Source organism: Eretmochelys imbricata, chromosome 2 (assembly GCF_965152235.1).
Source record: "Eretmochelys imbricata isolate rEreImb1 chromosome 2, rEreImb1.hap1, whole genome shotgun sequence".
Lineage (NCBI taxonomy): Eukaryota > Metazoa > Chordata > Testudines > Cheloniidae > Eretmochelys > Eretmochelys imbricata.
The window spans coordinates 262,588,588-262,607,066 of NC_135573.1; positions in this window are offsets into that span (position 1 = coordinate 262,588,588).

Consider the following 18,479-nt stretch of genomic DNA (forward strand, 5'->3'; position numbering starts at 1 on the left):
CCTTCCTGGGCCGGAAGCATTTGCTGTGTAACACGTTTTGGGGTATCTCGCATGTGAAAGACGCCAGGTAGGAAACCACGTTCCATCCCACTGTCCAGCCACCATTCTCAGCACAGAGAAAGCTGCAGAGAAGTTTCCATGGCGACTCAAATCCTCCGGTTAAGCGGGAAGCAGCCAAGATGTGCACTTCAGCCCAGTCGAAACATCACAGGGCCGCTGAGCCTACCGAGGGTGGCCACTGACGCGTGCTCAGAATACAGGAGCTGGACCCCCCCCACCATGCGTGACCTCACCCCCGCCAGTGTAACCTCACGCACACACGCCGCAGGAAGGAAGCCATTTCACAGAGCATGCTGCCCCCCGCCCCACTAGCGTGACCTCACATGCCCAGTGTGTTGAAGTGTAATGCCGACAGACCCCGGTTGTCAGCGGGTGGGATCGAACCTGGGGCCTATGGAGCTTAGTGCATGAGCCCCTACTGCATGAGCTAAAAGCCAAGTGACTGTTAGCTAAGGCTGTAGAGCAAAGTGTGTGTGTGTGTGTGTGTATGTCAGTCACTAGATGGGACAGAACACCACACCCAGAAGGTGTGTGGGTTACACAAGGTCATGCCAATGGGGGTGGAGTGACATGCTCTGCAAAATGGCATCCTCCAGGCATGATACCTGCAGTACTGGACAGGGGACAAGGCAGACAAAAGCAAGCCAGACTGGCTTAAAACCAGACAAACAGCTTGTCTAATCCCACCCGGACCCCCACGCTGCATGTCCAGCATAACCGCTGGGTTCCTCTTCGTCTCTGCAGTCATGACCCAAACGCCCACCTGGGTTTCATAGCCCTCCAGAGCCTTCTGAGCCTCTTGTTCCTGACCTCATCTGCTTTATCCATCCTTGCTTCCTGACCCCCTTCCTTTGCGGGGGAGATTCGCTCTCTCCCATGTGCTGCCCTACATGTGAGGAGCTCTCCCCTCCCATTATTATACATATGGCTGTATCACCCAAAGGTCCAGTGAGGCTCAGCTGTGCCAGACTGAGCACAGACTTATAGGGAAAGACCATCCCTGCCCTGGGAAGCTTAGAGTCTAAATAAATCAGCTAGGAAGGTAAAATGAGGCAGAAGGCGATGAAGTGACTTGCCCAAGGCCACCTAGAGGCTAGAATGCCAGATGCCCAAGTTCCCACCTACTGCTGCTCCCCCGGGTCACACCACCTTGGAGCCAGCATGTTGTTTCTTCTGTGAGGGTTCTGATTTAGCAAACCACTTTAGCACATGCTTAAATCCCACAGACTACAGTGGGACTGAGACGTGCTTACGCACTTTGCGGAATCAGAGCCTCCATCTTCCTTCCAACCACCTTTCCTCTCCGCTGCTCACTGAAGAATCACATTGTAGCACTGGATACTTGGGATGCTATATAGAAATCTACAGGCCAGATCCTCAGCTCCATTGATACCAATAGCACCAGGCCCACTTGCACATGCTGAGGATCCGGCTCTCACAAAATCCAGTGGATTCTCCATATCTGTATCAATAGCAAAAGCTACTCTCCATCAGGATGTGTTGGGAATGACCTTTCGGCATCATTGCTGTCATGGATCTTTTAGGGAGTGACTGTGGGTTAACATTAACCATGGCTTCCCTGCACTGCCCTGCCTTTCAGGATCATTCCAGGGGGCAAGAGGGTATATTTCTCTCCCCTTGCCCCTTTCAACCTGGTCTGCTTTGCTGAGACCACATGAGCACTGATTGCAATAGGGAATGCTTAGCAGCTGGGAACCGCCATGAAGAGGCCCTCGTTTTGACCACTGTTAGAAGCAGGGACCTAAAGAATAAAGTTACCATGTCTTTTACCCAATCCTTCCAGCTCCACGAGCCTCTTCCAGGCCATTTTAAGTAGAGCTGGGTGAAATTTTCTGGGCTGATAGTTTATTTGATGAAAAATGCAGTTTTGGTCCACCTAGGAGCAGCAGGGACATGCTGCTGCTTGCGGGGAACTGCCTGAAGTGAGCATCCCCCAGATCTGGCACCCCAAAACCCCTCCCTCTTAGTTAACTGGAATTTTTCACTTATTGGCAGCCCCTATTCCCTCAACATGCCGGATAAAAAAGCTTTTACCGTGTGTGTCAGTGTGTGTGTATAAAATTTATTTTTCAGAACTGCTGCTGAACCAATAAAAGCTATTTGGCCCATTATAATTTTAAGACACCTGTGGGCCCTTCCCATAGCTGCTGTTATGCTCTAGAGATGAAAATTCTTCCTCCACTGAAGATTTGCGATTCTCAGCCTGCTGACATTTCACTGTCCTCTGGGGACAGAAGCCAGCGGATATGGGGAAGTGCCTGATCCCATCTTCCCATGGAAGTTTCTCCATTCCTGGTGGAACTTCACTGCCGTATGTTTTCCATCGGCGGGTCCTGCCGGCACCTACGTGTTATGGCATTATTTCCGTGCCACTGGGATTGCACTCCTTCCTGCGAGTGAGGACGCCAAAGCTTCTCAGAGAAGATAAAAAAATCAGCCGTTATACGCTTCACATTTATGGCCTCTCTCTCGTTATTTTAATTTTTGTTGAGCAGCTAGACAAGCTGGCAGCCCCGTGCAGTGCTTGGCACTGCACAATGGTTTAATAATCACCTAATAAAACTTTTCATCTGGCTTCCCACCTCTTCCCCCGCCCCTGTACCCCCACCCCAATCAGGATGTTGGCTGTTGCATAACACATGGCATTGCTGTAGCAACCTTTGTTTAACTGGCTGCTGTTGCAGGAATAAGATGCTGGCATGGAGCATAGTAATTTCCCTGTCTCTGGGCCAAGCTGCAGTTAGATCTGGTGTTTGTAGGGTGTCCTAAAGGTTGTATTTTAATAATGTCATCGTTTCACATTCTGCCCATGTAAACCCTTTGGTGCTAGTGGCCATGCATTGGGGTAACTGGAGGGAGAATTTGGCCCATGATATTTAGCTTACCCTGCCTACCACTGATTCAGAATTGGTGCACGGCCCTTCTGTGAAGCGAGAGCGCACCAGTGTGCCTGGTATTGAAATTGGCACTTTTCAGAGTGACCTCCCAGCTCCCTGCTGATGCTCCAGTGTCATTCATAAAAGCCTTCATACACTTTCGTGCACTTGATGTTTTCCTGGAGTGATCTGAAAGGAAACATGATGCCCAGTCTCCTAGCATGCAAAGGGAAGCATAATAAAATGCTGACACACAGCATTTAAATCCCAAAGAGCTTTGGGCCTCATCTCTGTGGGTGTTCAGCTCCCATTGAAGCCCATAGGTGCTGTGGGTGTTAAGTTGCACTGGCTACGATGCCAACTACAAACTTAAACTAGGCTATAAACTACTGGAGATGCAAGAACCAATTACTTTACCCACCACTAAAATGCAGTCACCTCTGGGGTGGAAGGTAGCAGCTGTTTAACATGTCCCAAAGTTGTGGTGTGTTTTTTTTTTTCTTGACTTGTCAGCTTTTTGGGGCAGGGACCATGTTAACCTCTGTGTTCATACAGCACTAATGGGGTTCTAATCCTAGGTGCTGCTGCAGTATACATATTAAATGCTCATACTAAAAAATCGATCCCAATGTTTGGAGGGGGTGGGGGGTGTTGTCTGAATGTGAGTCTTTAAACATAGCAACATCCCCCTGCAGACTAGGGGCCTGATCCAGAGACTTTCTTTCACTTGTATGGGACCATTCACAAGCTTAAAGTTAAACACATGCTTAAATGTTTTGCTGAGTAAGAGGTTCTGTTGGCATTCCCTCTATTGTTCTGCCTGTTCCTTGAGATGACAGGTGTGTGTAAAATATTGTCCAGATGGAATTTCAAGGGGAGTTTAGGGAGGCGGAATGAAAGTGAGGGCCTGGGGCCACTGAGGCTAACATTCCCATGCTTACAAACAAGGCTGTAGCATCTTAAATGACAAGTAGTCAGGAGAATGTTGGTTTGGTCTCTTGGACCTCAGGTGACACCTCCAAGACTACCCTGTGCCTATTACCACATTTGGCTGTGGTCTCAGAGTGACACCTACTGATGCCCCAGCATTGTTTCTTGAAGCATCCAGGGGCTTTGCTTAGAGGATTCCCATTCAAGCTCTGTCTTGGCTTGACCCTACTTAGTGAAATCAGATAGGATCCTAGAACGAGGAGGTGCAGTGTGTGTTCAATGGGCTTTGAGGATGCCAGCGGGCAGATGACCTGGTTAAGTATCTTCAATGTCTAATGTGGTGGAGTTTTCTGCTGTACTTCTGGAGCTTTCTTTAATCCTATAGGTTTTATTTTAAGGCAAGTCTGGTTTGCTTCCCACGTGGTTCTGCAAAGTCAGTGCTTGGCATTTTATACGTTGTACAAAATATAACACCTATGCCACTGGCAGTTTTGGCACATCAGAAAACACAGATTCTTGGCTCCAAGAGGAGGTCAACTCCAGTAGCAACAGGGGCCGATTTAGTCCATGGCACATCTGCAAAGCACGTGAGCTGCTTAGATCCACCAAGAAGTCTGTGCTGCCCTATTTGCAGTGTCTTCATGGCACTAGGGTACAGGCCGGTGCAATCTGACCTCTACAATGGCGCTTGCTTTATATTTTTAGTAAGAAAATCCCCGCTAAATAAGGCTGCTGACTGCATGTGGGAGTCGCAAACAAAGGAAGATTGTCCTTTGAAAGAAAGAAATGATGACTGTAAAGAATGAAACCCGTAGCATTGCCCCCTAAAGGGAAGAGCCAGAATGGCCAAAATAGTGATTTATCGAATGCAACCCCTTGACACCTAAACAAATTCTGTGCAATGTTTATTTGCATGCATTAATGCACAGACAGGCCTACATGGAGGTGAAGTCCCGGTGGTAACCTGCAGAGCCATAGGGGAAATTGCATTTATCATGCAACTTGGACAGCTTCACTTGCATGGACCCACAAATCTGTCTTCCCCAGAATGGCAGCACCTTTGACATTCCAAGCCTCTGAGGGGTACGTGCACACTGCAGCTGGGAGCGTGTCTTGGGCTAGCCACCCAAGTCCAGGCCCACTTAACCCCCTAGGTCTGAGCTCACAGCTGTCTAGTCCAATCCACCACTCATGTCACAATGTCCACACTGTTATTTTTAGATTGCGAGCTCAATCGGAGCTAGTGCTTGTCTGTCTCTCCAGGCTGGAGGCTTGATCTCAGCTGCAGTGTAGACATATCTTGAGGGGGGGTTTCAACCAGCTAGTGTATTATTTAAATTAACTGCTCTTCCCACCCATCCCCCTCCCAAATTTGGAATTTCCCCCCAGAATTATCCTGGCCTGATGAGCTAGATGGGATGGGATAGCTTAGTGGTTTGAGCATTGGCCTATTAAACCCAGAGTTATGAGTTCCATCCTTGAGGGGGGCATTTAGGGATCTGGGGCAAAAATTGGGGATTGGTCCTGCTTTGAGCAGGGGGTTGGACTAGATGACTTCCTGAGGTCCCTTCCAACCCTGATATTCTATGATTCAATTTGGGAGGAGCAGCAAGTTTAAGGACCCATACCCGCTGACTACAGTAGGGTACATTTTTTCAGACAAATAGTTTATTCGGTGAAAAATAGTTTAGGCCATTCACAAAACTTCCAGAGGAGGACTGCTACTGCCACTGCTCTTCTTAGCCCGGTGGGTTGGGTACTCTGGTAGAATATTAGAAATCCAGGTTCAAATCTTGGCTCCAGACCCACAATGGGCTTCTTTGATGCTCTGACAAATTTCAGATTCAGATCAACCTCAACTGATGTATTTTTTTTCTTTTTCGGGGGGTTGGAACTGCCACCGAACTGAAAAATCATTGTGTACAGTCCTACTTGTGACCCACCAGGGCTCGAAACAGGAGTCTGGATCCCCAGCCAGTGTAAACTGGCAGAACTCCACTGAAATCAATGTCTCTTTGTTGATTTATGTCAGCTGAGGACCTGGCTCCAGAACCTTTCTGTGCTTAGAAAAGGGAGATTCCCAGTGCTTAATTTGCACCAGGGCTGAGCCCCGGCACCTCTAGGCTCGGCAGTTCAGAGCTCCGTCATCTCCGGGCTTGCTGCATCAGTTATGAATATAAAATAATTGCTTGAGCCCCAGCCCCAAATTAAGCACTGGAGAGCCCCCAGTGGGAGACACAGCACTTGCTGCTAGTCCTGAAAAGACACTGGACTTTATAATACTGACATTTTTCTGCACCAAAGTTATTTTAGTTCATTAAAATTTAGTGGTCGTAATTCCCCCCCCCCAGCCTGTATTGCTGGACTAATGGTACAAAGGTACTTTGTTTTACAGGTGGAAGGACACAAAAATAGGCCCAGTTAAATTATTTTTAATTGCTCATAAACCTTCCTACAGTCATTTCTTTTTAACTTGCACCAGGTATACAAATTATCCAAGGGTGCAGAGTAGTCTGATAATGTCCCTGGCGTTCCCTGGAAATGCCCTGCCGAAGGATACTGCCAGTGACTCACCAGTCTGAAGCTCTGGCTGAGAAAACCTTCATGCCACACCTCTAGGTGTGCCCTCAACGGAAGGGGAGCTGGGTCTCGTGACCCTCCAAAGGGGCAGAGGTTCAAGTCAATATATGGCCAATGTGTAAAATTAAACACATGCTGTAGGTCTTTGCCAGAAGCCGGAATGGGCGACAGGGGATGGGTCACTTGATGACGACCTGTTCTGGTCATTCCCTCTGGGGCACCGGGCATTGGCCACTGTCGCAAGGCAGGATACTGGGCTAGCTGGGCCTTTGGACTGACCCTGTCTGGCCTTTCTTATGTTTGCTGAATCGAGGTATAAGTAACTTCCATTAACTGCAACAGGGCAGTGAGCTTTCCCTAGCCCTTAAACTTGGGAGAATCTGGAACAGACCTACAATAGGAGAAGTAGGGGGAAACAACCTAACTAGTTTAAGGATGGAACTTGATACGTTTATGAATGGAATTATAGGATGGGATGGTGATCCGTTGTTCTCCATGCCCACCGAGGGTAGGACAAGGAGTAATTGACTTAGTTTGCAGCAAAGGGGATTCAGTTTAGATATTAGGAAGTAATATGTTCCTACCAAAGGGTGGTTAAGCACTGGAATAGGTCACCTGTGGGAGTTTGTGGAATCCCTGTCATTGGAGGTTTTTAAGAACAGGTTGGACAAACACCTGCCAGGGATGGTCTAGACATACTTGGTCCTGCCTCAGCACGGGGTGAATGGACTAGGTGACCTCTCAAGGTCCCTTCCAGCCTGACATTTCTATGATACTATGATACCAGGGGCCTGGACTTGATGACCCAGGAGGTCCCTTCCAGTTCTGTGGTATTTAGGAAAATAAGTCAGTGGCAAAGGCTACATGTAGACAAGGTGTGGACAAGCATTTCCCAAGCCTCTACGTGCAGCTCTGCTAATGCACCTCACTTCTGCCCCGCAGATTCTTCTGCCGTTCCAGTCTTGGTCTGTCCCCATCCAGAGCTCTTCCCAGATGTGATTTGCAATGCCTTACCATATGGGGGGTGCTGTGAGAAAGTTGGGGTAGGTCGGAGCACAGGTGTAACCCCCAAATCCTCAGCTGGCGCATGGTCCTTAGTCTGTGTGAGCAGAAGAAGCTTCACGTCTGCTTTAACTAATGCCAGGGCTGGGGAAAGGATTGGGGCTGGGTCAGATACCACCTGAGCATGGTCAGCAACGGTGCCCCGGCCCTCCGGGACTGAACAAGTCTCGACACAGGATCAAATCCGTGTATTGAGTTTTGGCAAAGCCTTGGTTCACTTCTTAGTTTATTTGGGCTGGATTCGGTGAAATCAATGAGGTTACTCTAGATATCAGAGGTCAGAATCTGGCCTCCATATCCCTGAGCTGATATCTCTCTGCTGAACAGAAGCAACTCTGCAGAAGAAAGCAGGGCCCCGGTGGCCCAAAGCATGACCCTTGGGAGCATGATGCACACAGGTCCTGCATGTTGGCTGCCCTGCGCAGATCTCTCCTTAGCCATGCTGCAGGGACATCTGGATGGTGTATATTACATGTTGTTCTTAAAGGTACGGTAAAACCTTTCTCTGTGGGCTCACATTCACACTTGCAAAACAGGGCACTTACTGCTGGGTGGTCCTGGACCATGAGTGCATTTTTAATTAAATTTAAACACCAAGGACCATGGGAAAAATCTGTAACGGTGAGCAGGAGACTCACTAAGCAGCCCTTTTTATGGCAGGCCGTATAGAATTAAGACAGGTGGGACTTAGGAGCAAGTGGTGTTTGTGGAGGGTGTGGGAATTATTCTGGCACCTGCCTAAAGAATGGATGCGCCTTCAAAATGATTTCCCTACTTGAGTTTTTACTAGTTTTTCCCCTCCTCGCCTTGGCTTTAATTTTTCATTTGAAAGCTAAAAAGATACAGGACAACTGGAGATGGGTCAGCTAAGTTGAGGACTAGCCAGCACCCCTCAGCTCAGACTGATCTGCTGGTTAAAGGTGGTTAACTCTAGAACTGATTGGGAATTTTTTGACAAAAGTTTTTTTTAGTTTTTTGGTCAAAAAATGCTGATTCCTCAAAATGGAAGCCTTTCATGGGAAAGGGCTGGTTCGGATGAAGTTTTCCCCTTGAAAAACGTTTTGAAAAAGCAGTTTCAAAATTGGCAAAAACATTTCATTTCTCCATTTTCCAAAGAAAACAAAATACCTTCCCCCTCCCCCTCCCCGCCCCGGTTCGGAATGACTTTTCATTGTAAAATTTAAGCTAATTACAGTAAAAATAAATATATAACTTAATGACAGAAATAAAACAAAATGTTTCAATTTACCTGCAGGAAATTACCCCCCCCCCCCAAACTTTTGGTCCATCAAATTTTCTAGATTTTTGACTTTCTGTCCTGATTCAGGATGGGAAATCTTGGAACATTTCATGGGATTGGAAACCATTTTGCATCCAGCTCTTGCTAACTTTGCCCAACCCCTTTGTTCTCCTGCTAACTTGGTGTTTCCTGGGTCTGGAAGCTGCCCCGTTGTTCTCCAGGAACTAGGTCATCACTGAATACAAGGGACATTCAACTCCTAGTGGTGGGAGCAGATTTCCTTTCCTACAGGTATAGGTACTTACATTTTTTGAGCCAAGAGACCAGGGTTCGAGCCCCAGATACACATCGAAGGGTGTGATTTCTGTACAACTGTATCTGCTGTCTGCAGTATGTGGACATGTTACAGATTGATAAGGGAAGTGGGAGCAGCGAATAACATTGAGACAGGATGTTCTCAAAGAGTTTCCAGCTACCTGAGGACAGGAAATCTATCTAGCTAGACTCTTGATGCCTATCAAACACTCCCTGGATATCTTTCAGAAGAACCTATTCTCCTGAGACTCCTTGTCCAGTTGTGCAAAACCAGGAGGTTTGTTTGAGCATCTGAAGTCACGAGTGCTTTACGCATTAACCATACCCTCAGGGTCATTTCTTGCTGTATTCACTGGAGGTGCATTGTTGACTCGCTGGATTTATACTCATTAAAATGTCTCACAACAAGCTCAGGAGATGTTGCTCAAGCATGGGGTTCCAGCTGCAGTTGATAATGCTTAGGTCCACTCCAAATTTGGAGATACGGGCAGAGGAAGTCATGTAACTCTGTGACGTAATTCAATGTTCATTGTGGTGACATGCAATCCAAGTGATGAAGGACCTATGTGGAGGGCATTGGCTCAGAGTGGGGGATACCCCATCTTCTTTACTACCCATACTGTTGCCTGACAAACTTCGGGGAGTTGAATTTAACACTCCTCGAATTCCTATAATCCAAGAGACATGCTGGCTCCTGTGGCATGGAGGCATTGGGGTTGGATAGCCTGGGCACAGGGAGTCCCTTCTCCTGCCCTAATCCTCCTGTGCAGGAGACAGATAGAAGGTGGCTACCCATACTCCCTGAGCATGAATGGCTGGAGAGGTCGGGCACTAGCTTTCCAGTCCTGACAGAGGGGGCATGCCTGGGTGGAGTAGCAGTGTCCATGCCTGTATGATGAGGAGAGCATGCCACACCTTTTAATGTGTGAAGGAGCGGCTGACAGTGAGAATACCCCCTCTCACCCATCCTAGTGAGAGGCATTATGTCTTCTCGGGGCCTCCATAAGCATGACTAATCAGTCTGGCTAGGTCAGGGCAGTACAGAAGGTGCCGAGCAACCCTCACCCACACAGCCCTGGCACTGCACCTTGATCCTGACCTCCAACAGCATTGTACCCCCAGCTCTCCCTGCCCTGAGATGTGATGCCAGAACCAGTAGTGGTTTTATGAAGGAGGCATAGACATGCTTTAGCTCAACCACAAGTCATTGGGCTCACTAGCATTCACTCATGTAGGAGGCAGGAAAATAATGCCCTCCATTGCAGGAGTCACTGGATGAATTTCTCTGGATCTGTGTTATATTGAAGGCCAGACTAGATGATCATAGTGGCCCCTCCTGGCCTTAACCTATGAACTTCCACAAGGATCCAAAACAAGTCAACCAAACTGCTTTTGACTTGCAACCTGTGTCAGGATTCGAACACAGACCTGTTAAAGGAACTATTCCCCTGTTCTCTATTCCGCTTGTATGCCAATACTGCAATGTTATCATCCGCATTTTCCCCTCCTTTCGTTCTCTGCTTTCCTTGTCTTTTCTTCTCATCTCCCCCGTCTGTCTGTCTTACCATTTCATTAAGACAAACAAGCAAACAAATAACAAACCCAGGCCAAGGGAATGCCGTGGAAAAAGCAGAAGACGAAACATTTCATGTACCTCTCCCTTTAAGGAGCCAAGGGCACAAAATTACAGGTTTGAAACTCTGCAGTCACCAGCACCTTCCTCCGAATGCTCAGCCACACAGCAGATGGGCCTGGCTAGTCTAGATATCCAGAGCTTCAGTCAGAGAGCAGAATCTAAACCATGGAGAAGCTGTGTGTGTGGGGGAAGCAGAAAAGGGACGGGAGGACAGAAGGGGCGCTGCTTTCTTCTGTACACCATGAAGCAGCGTTCCTTGGTTGTGCTGGAAGGATCTGGGGAGCACCTGTCTGTCTAGGTGTTTATGCCAGGCCCATCACTGTGGTATCTAGGCTCCTGGCACAATTATAGCAATTATGGGCCAGATTCTCTCCTGTTTTAAATTGGGGCAGATCCATTGAGTGAAACAGAGTGACACTGCTTTATGCCCACTGAGGAGCTGGCCCACTATAGTCTGTGTTTACTGAAAGAGGACACAATTGTGTAACCTTTGCTCACTTTGACAAGCGCTGACTTGCACAGGGAATCCAGTGGGGCAGCTGATGGGGTTAGGTGTCCCCAGTATGAGCAATGTTGCACAATGTAGCCTTCTCACAAGATGGCCGGCTTCTTTAAGGGCCAGGAGACCTGGGACCAGCCAGCCCTGTTCAGTTATCAGACCCATCTGGGAAGGGATCAGGAGATCCTTATAAAAGGTGTGGAGAGCTCACTTGAGAGCAACTGCTGGAGGGTATAGGCCCTGAAGCAGGGGGAGTGAAGGAAAAGATGGGTCCTCCTTTCAGCACTGAGAGAGACTGGGGGAAAGCTTCTGCGAGCTGCTGCTCAGGGTGGGCAGAGGAACTGCTTTTGCTTTGATGATTTGCCTAAGTTTTATGTTTGAAAAGCAAAACTGTGCCTAGAAGAGACTTGGGCATGGCCATGAGTCCTTCCTAGGATGGTTGGGAGATCCAATGTGAGTGAGGGGAAAGTGAGAAAGCAGCTAGCCTGAACCTAGACCAGGTAAGCTGGTCCTGCCCTAATAAATCAGATACACACTGGGTGACATCCTGAACCTGTCAGCGGGAGTTTCCCCATTGATCTCAGTGGGGACAAGATTTCACCCCAGTGCATACTTTGAATCGGTGTAAATTGCTAGCTTACGTTCATGCAGTGAAAACTTTGTTTGCTTCGACTCCAGTGACAGAGCCTTGAGCAGCCTGGTGAAGACTCGAGGAAGAGAAAGAAAGCATTCTTTGAAGAAAAAGTGATCCTGCAATGGAACTGTGGTGCAGCTGATAGAGGGGGAGACGGGCCGTAGCCTACCCTGTTCAATCAAGCATCGGATTCATTTTGTTTGATATATTCAGCAGGTTAACAACGTACAGCCACTAAGCTGAAGGTTAAGTTTTTCACCTCTTAAACTTTCAACAAAGTTATTACCGTAGCCACTGGAACTATTCCAATTTGTACCAGCTGAGGATCTGGCCCAATGATATTTAGCACTAAGGCTAATTGAGAATTTTCTGTCAAAAAGTGTTTTTCAACAGCAAATGTGGTTTCCACAAAGATCAAAATTTTCTATGGGAAAATGTCAGTTTCACAGACACGTTTTTGATTTTCTGTCGGGGAAAATCCAAGGCACCCAAGGCAGCCCAGGAGAACAATGATCAATATTGAACTCAGCCGAAATGAAAGGTTTTGGTTCATTGCAACAGAAACGAAACATCTTCATCCAAACCGTTTTGCCTTGATCACAGGTGTTGGAATGAAACATGTCTGCGTTTCCAAACAAAAATCTGATTGCAACTTTCTGTCGCACAAAAAATCGTCGTTATTTGATCTTTTCGTCCTGTTTGAAAACATATTTCTAAATATCAGAATTTCCCCGGGGGTGAAAATTCTAATTTTTGACCAGCTCTGTTTAGCACCAAAATAGCTCTTTACGTCTGCAAAGGGCTCCCCAATCACTCAGCAATCCTCATACTGTGCCTGAAGGTATCAGCATCCCCATTTTGCAGATGGGAAAACTGAAGCACACAGCAATGACAGGACTTATCCAAGCCCACACATAGGCAGGGCCGAGCTTGGACAAAAACCCAGGCGTTCCTGGCTTCCAAGTATGTGCTCATTTCCCTTCTTTGCTTTTCTCCTTGTTCTGTCTACTGTATGTTAATGTAAATATTATTAGTAACTAGGATTTGACATTAGTCTACACAACTTTACTCAGTGGGTGAAATTTACCCCTGTGCCAAGGGCCAACTCAGACCGTATGGGGTTTGTCTACCCAGCAACTAGTCATGCTTGGCTGGCCCTTGCCGTTTTGGACTTGCACTATTCAGGCTGCAGGGCTCTTTCATTGCTGTGTAGACTTCTGGGTTTGGGCTGGAGCCTAGCCTCTAGGACCCTGCAGGGTGGGAGGGTCCCAGAGCTCGGGCTCCAGCCAAGCCCAGAAGTCTACATAGCAATGAAACAGCCCTGCACCTCTAAATCAGCTGGCCTGAGCCAGCCACGGGTTTTTCTTGCCTGTGAAAACGTACCCATACTGATCATCTGCACAGGGTAAAACTAAATTCCACCCTGAGGGTTAGATCTTGTGCTCAATTACATAAGTAAAACCAAACTGACTCTGTGCTCCTCACCAGTAGAACTCTATGCATCCAAAGTATGTGTGGACTAGACAATTACATTGATAGTACTTTACACGCATTTCTGCACTATGCCATCTGCTTCTGTTGCTTCGTAGATGACAGTATCTTGCAGTTAGGTTTCATTTTCCAGTTTTCAAATTGCTTCAAATAACTGAGAAAACATGGGCTGTGTATCAGGAAGGACTCTTGGTCTGAGAGCTGATGAGAGAATGTCTGCTTGCTAGGGTAACAGCAGCAGCGAATTATTGATCAGTATTCACATTTTCTGTGGAAAAAAACCCTATTTTCCAACTATTTGGTGGCATTTTTGATAAAAAATGTGATCAAAATGGTCATGGGGATTTTTAGTTTGTTGAAAACTGGGTTACATTTATTCAGCTCTTGGCAAACAAAACAATTTTCATTTTGATGACAGAGTTTCACAAATAATTGAGAGTGAATGGAAAATGGATCCATTCCAAAGCCTGTGAAATAGAAAAAATCTTGAAATTTTAAAGGTTTTCCAAGAACCATTTTTTTTCTTATCGTTTTCAAACAGCTCTACAAATCAACCCAACCCAAAACTTTGCTAAAAATTCAGTGAAATAGACTTTTGGCTCAAGATATCTTTAGACCTTTTGCACTGCCTAATTATGTTTGGGACTGGAAACAAGACAATCCTGTGAGAATGGCTATCTTCATGGGTGTATGTGGACCAGATCAAATCACAACACAATAGAGATCTTACAAGAACCTGATTCCATGTAGATCTCTGACCTAGATTCCAGACAATCCATGGTCCAGATACATGTGGATAAGCTTCAGGGTAAGTGGGCCAGATCCCCCACTGGTATAAGTCACCTTAAATAGAGCATCTCTGAATTAAACCAGCTGAGGCCCAAGTATCAAACTTGGGATGTTTGCCTCTCCAGAATATTCCCGTATGAGGCAAGTCACTGGCTATTATTCTTTCCCCCTGAGTTACCATGTACTTTGAAATCTAAGTGGAAGACATTTGAGTTCTAAGTTCTGTTCCTTTACATTATCTTAATGTGTTGTCTGAGTGACCCCATTCTCCTAATACACACTGATACATAGGAGAAATGCCTGATAAATGCTTAAATAGTACATTATTGCAAGACACTCTGACATATTGTATTTCACACTACTGCAAGCGCTAATGCAATCTCCAACTAGGCTCGGTCAATCTGAGTCTCAGCACTTGTGTTCCTTTCTCAAGGCTTCTTGATCAAGTGCCAGCTACTGTAGAGGACTATCATGTTTCTAACGAAGGAAAAAAATAGTGATGTCTTCGACAGTATGTATAAATACCTCATGCCTTCAGGAACAAGCACTGACTTGACTCCGTCTCCCATTGCTAACAAAGAGTTAACGCTCGAGCCATTCCGCCTTGTGAAGGAAAGCAAGAGCAACTTGGATAAGATGCCGAGATTGGGAGTCACAACCAGTTCCAAAAAAACTCTTGGACCAGAGCTCACACCGGGTAGGATTTCAACGTCTTGTCCACAACGATCCACAATTAAAATTTCTTGTGCTAAAGTTTCATGGTGAAACAAAAACCCTGAGATTCCACTGCTTTTCTCCCTGCCCCCACCCATCCCTCCACTCACAATGCAGTGAGATGGAGGGAACAGGAAACCTCCAGCATTTTGGCAACTAGCGCTGCCCTGTTTTACATATTTTAGTTCCATCCTTTGGAAGAACTATAAATCTTCCCCCTATGGTGGTTTTTTTTGTTTTTTTTTTAAACTCTCTTCAGCTCAGCTGGGTATATGGTTACAACCTTCATGTTGCTTCCATGTATGACAGATGTCGCTTGGAAGCAGGGAAATTAGAGGTGCTTCCCCTGGCATTAGTGATATATTGATTTATTTAGTGGCATGATAACATAGCAAGGTTGTTTTCTTATTTGCTCCCTTTTTTACTGATGGGCTTTTAGCTCCTGCCTTTACCATCAAGAGGTTTAAAACCCTTCATTTCAGTTCATACACTTAAATTCTCTAATTCAGCAGTTAGACTACAAGTTAGAATAGAGCTATATATAGGGAGCTGGGAACAGGCCAGTGGTCCTGACTGGTATCTCCTAATGGAGAGATATAGAGGTCCCAATTCAAGAAGACATCCCTATTCAATATGAAATTCAATAAAGACAAATGCAAAGTACTCCATTTAGGAAGGAACAATCAGTTGCGCACATACAAAATCGGAAATAACTGCCTAGGAAGGAGTACTGCAGAAAGAGATCTGGGGTCATAGTGTATCACAAGTTAAATGTGAGTCAACAGTGTAACACTGTTGCAAAAATAGCAAAAATCGTTCTGGGATCTATTAGCAGGAGTGGTGTAAGCAGGACATGAGAAGTAATTCTTCTGCTCTACTCCACGCTGACAACTGGAGTATTGTGTCCAGTTCTGGGCACCACATTTCAGGAAAGATGTGGACAAATTGGAGAAAATCCAGAGAAGAGCAACAAAAATTATTAAAGGTCCAGAAAACATGACCTATGAGGGAAGATTGAAAAAATTGGGTTTGTTTAGTCTGGAGAAGAGAAGACAGAGAGGGGACATGGTAACCGTTTTCAAGTCCATAAAAGGTTGTTATGAGGCGGAGGGAGAAGAACTGTTCTTCTTAACTCTGAGGATAGGACAAGAGGCAATGGGCTTAAATTGCAGCAAGGGAGGTTTAGGTTGGGCATTAGGAAAAACTTCCTAACTGTCAGGGTGGTTAAGCACTGGAATAAATTGCCTAGGAAGGTTGTGGAATCTCCATCATTGGAGATTTTTAAGAGCAGGTTGGACACCAGTCAGGGGTGGTCTAGATAATAGTTAGTCCTGCCATGAGTGCAGGGGACTGGACTAGATGACCTCTCCAGATCCCTTCCAGTCCTATGTCTCTATGATTTAGGAAAGGCACTTAGGAATATTTTAAATTGAGGCACGTGCTTAATTCCTTTTCTGAATAGAGAAGGACTTATTCCTTCAATTCCACCCTCTTTGGCAAGACTGACTGAGTATGTTTCTGGCAAGTCCCATTCTGTAGCAGTGTTATCTTCGCGGGGGCTGGATTTGCTCTTGGCCTTGTCTTCTCTTTCCAGTATCTTCTCTTCTTCCATTAGCAAGTGTGTAGCCAGGGAGCTGAAGAGGGCCTACCGTGGACATCTGGCATTTTAAAGAAAATTGAAACTGCCACAGCTGGAAACTTTGTCCTGGGTGGAAGGTCATTCTGATCCTAATTCAGCAGAGTGCCGTAGATGTACTTAAATTCATCCTTGTTCAGTGAGCCACTTAAGCACATGCCTAAAGTTAACCATGTGCTTAAGTCCCTTGAACAGTCAATGGGACTTAAGCATGTGCTTAACTTTACGCAAGTGCTTTTCTGAATGAGCAATAAAGCGAACATAATTTAGCAGCAAAGCAGATGTTGCTGCTGATGTGGTACAGCCACCAACCCTGCATGCCAGCTGACAAGTTCCTGCATCTGGGAACAAAAATGGAGCTGGTCAGACCAGAATCTGTTGTGTTGAACCAGAATCTCAACACAAACGGAAAGGAGTTTTTGTGTTAACTATTTCCTCTGTTTTTTGTTGAGCTCTAGAAGTGACCCGTTCTTCGGGATCTCCTGTTTCTATTACTTCCTCCAGCAAGGGTCTCAGGACGTCTGGTGGAGCCAAAAGACCATAACTGATGCCACCCGTCTTATTCTTGTAGCTCCTTGTCGGCTTTCCCACTGGTGGGAAGACAGGTGGAGACACCTGCCATTGTAGCAGGGATTTACTGGATCTGTCTTCATTTCACATCAGACAAACTGACACCTCTGGTGTTTACAATGCTGCTCCCCTTCTAGGTGTGGTTTATTACCATAACAGAACACGCAAAGCTTTCCAGCCCTCTTTTCCAGGTTCAATCAGTCCTTTCAGTTTAGGCTGAAGTCTTCCTAGTCCTTTACCGGGGCTTCCCCTTGTTGATATGCTTTCCTCCAGGCTGACAATCCTGTTTATCCCTCCTAACTAGGGACCCTTAACTACATGCTCCCTCTCTCTCTTGGCAGCTCTCCCCAAGGTCTGTGCCTGGGAGTTAGGGAGAATCTCTCTGAATTCCCCAAAGTCATTTGGTCTGAATTTATATTCCCCGGAAAGTCTGGTTTTTAGTCACATGCTCCCCTCATGTGACTCCACGATTAATTTCCTTCACCTGGGGAAGTAGTCTGCACATGGCATAGGTGAAGTGATGCCCCATCCTCTTAAAGGGGCAACTCCCTCCAAGACATAAGGGACTTTGTATTGCTTGCAGTGAGTTTCCTAACCAGAATGCTGCCAGTCCTGGTATAACATAAACTATTTGTTGCAAAATAATTTTCTTTCCTTTTTCTGCTTCCCCTTTGAAGTGGCCACACATGTCCAATGTAGTGTTATTTGGCCCACACAGACTCTTACCAGGTTTGCAGCTTTCCATTCCTGGAACACTTCGTCTTTATTTTTAAGCTGAAGTGATAGCAGCTCTCAAGTGTCAATTTTCATATTCAGGGTTTGTCTTGAGCTCATTATAAGTTTTCAGATTTCACAGAGGTTTCAGACTTAGGAAGCGTTTTCCATCGGAACATGCAGCTTTTGCCAGAAGTCAAAATGTTCCCTGGGAACATGTCACTGTTTATGAAATTTTCAGTGGGACAAAGTCAAAATGAATAATTTAAACTTTCTTATTTCAAAAAGGTAAAACCGTAATTTGGACTTCATTATGTTAGACCTCTATTATGTTAAACATTAATTTCAGTATTCTCTGGATTAATATTTTATGTTATAGAGTTTTGATATCACTGAAATGAAACATTTTGGTCTTATCAAAATGAAACCTTTGGACCTCATAGAAAGAAAAATGTTTTGAAAGTTCCAAATCAGAATTTTTGTTTCATGGGAAATTTTCAAAATTTCGGTTTTTCTTTTTGATTTGGAACAAAAGCAAAATTTGAAAGGTCAGAATTTGCCTCAAATTCTGGTTTCCTACCACCTCTACTACTGACCAACCCGAGATACAGCCCACTCCGCATCACTGCCACCACCAACGGGTTAGACATCCGCTGTTGCTGCATTTCCAGCCAGCAATGACTCCACAGCATGGAATTGCACATTTACAGCT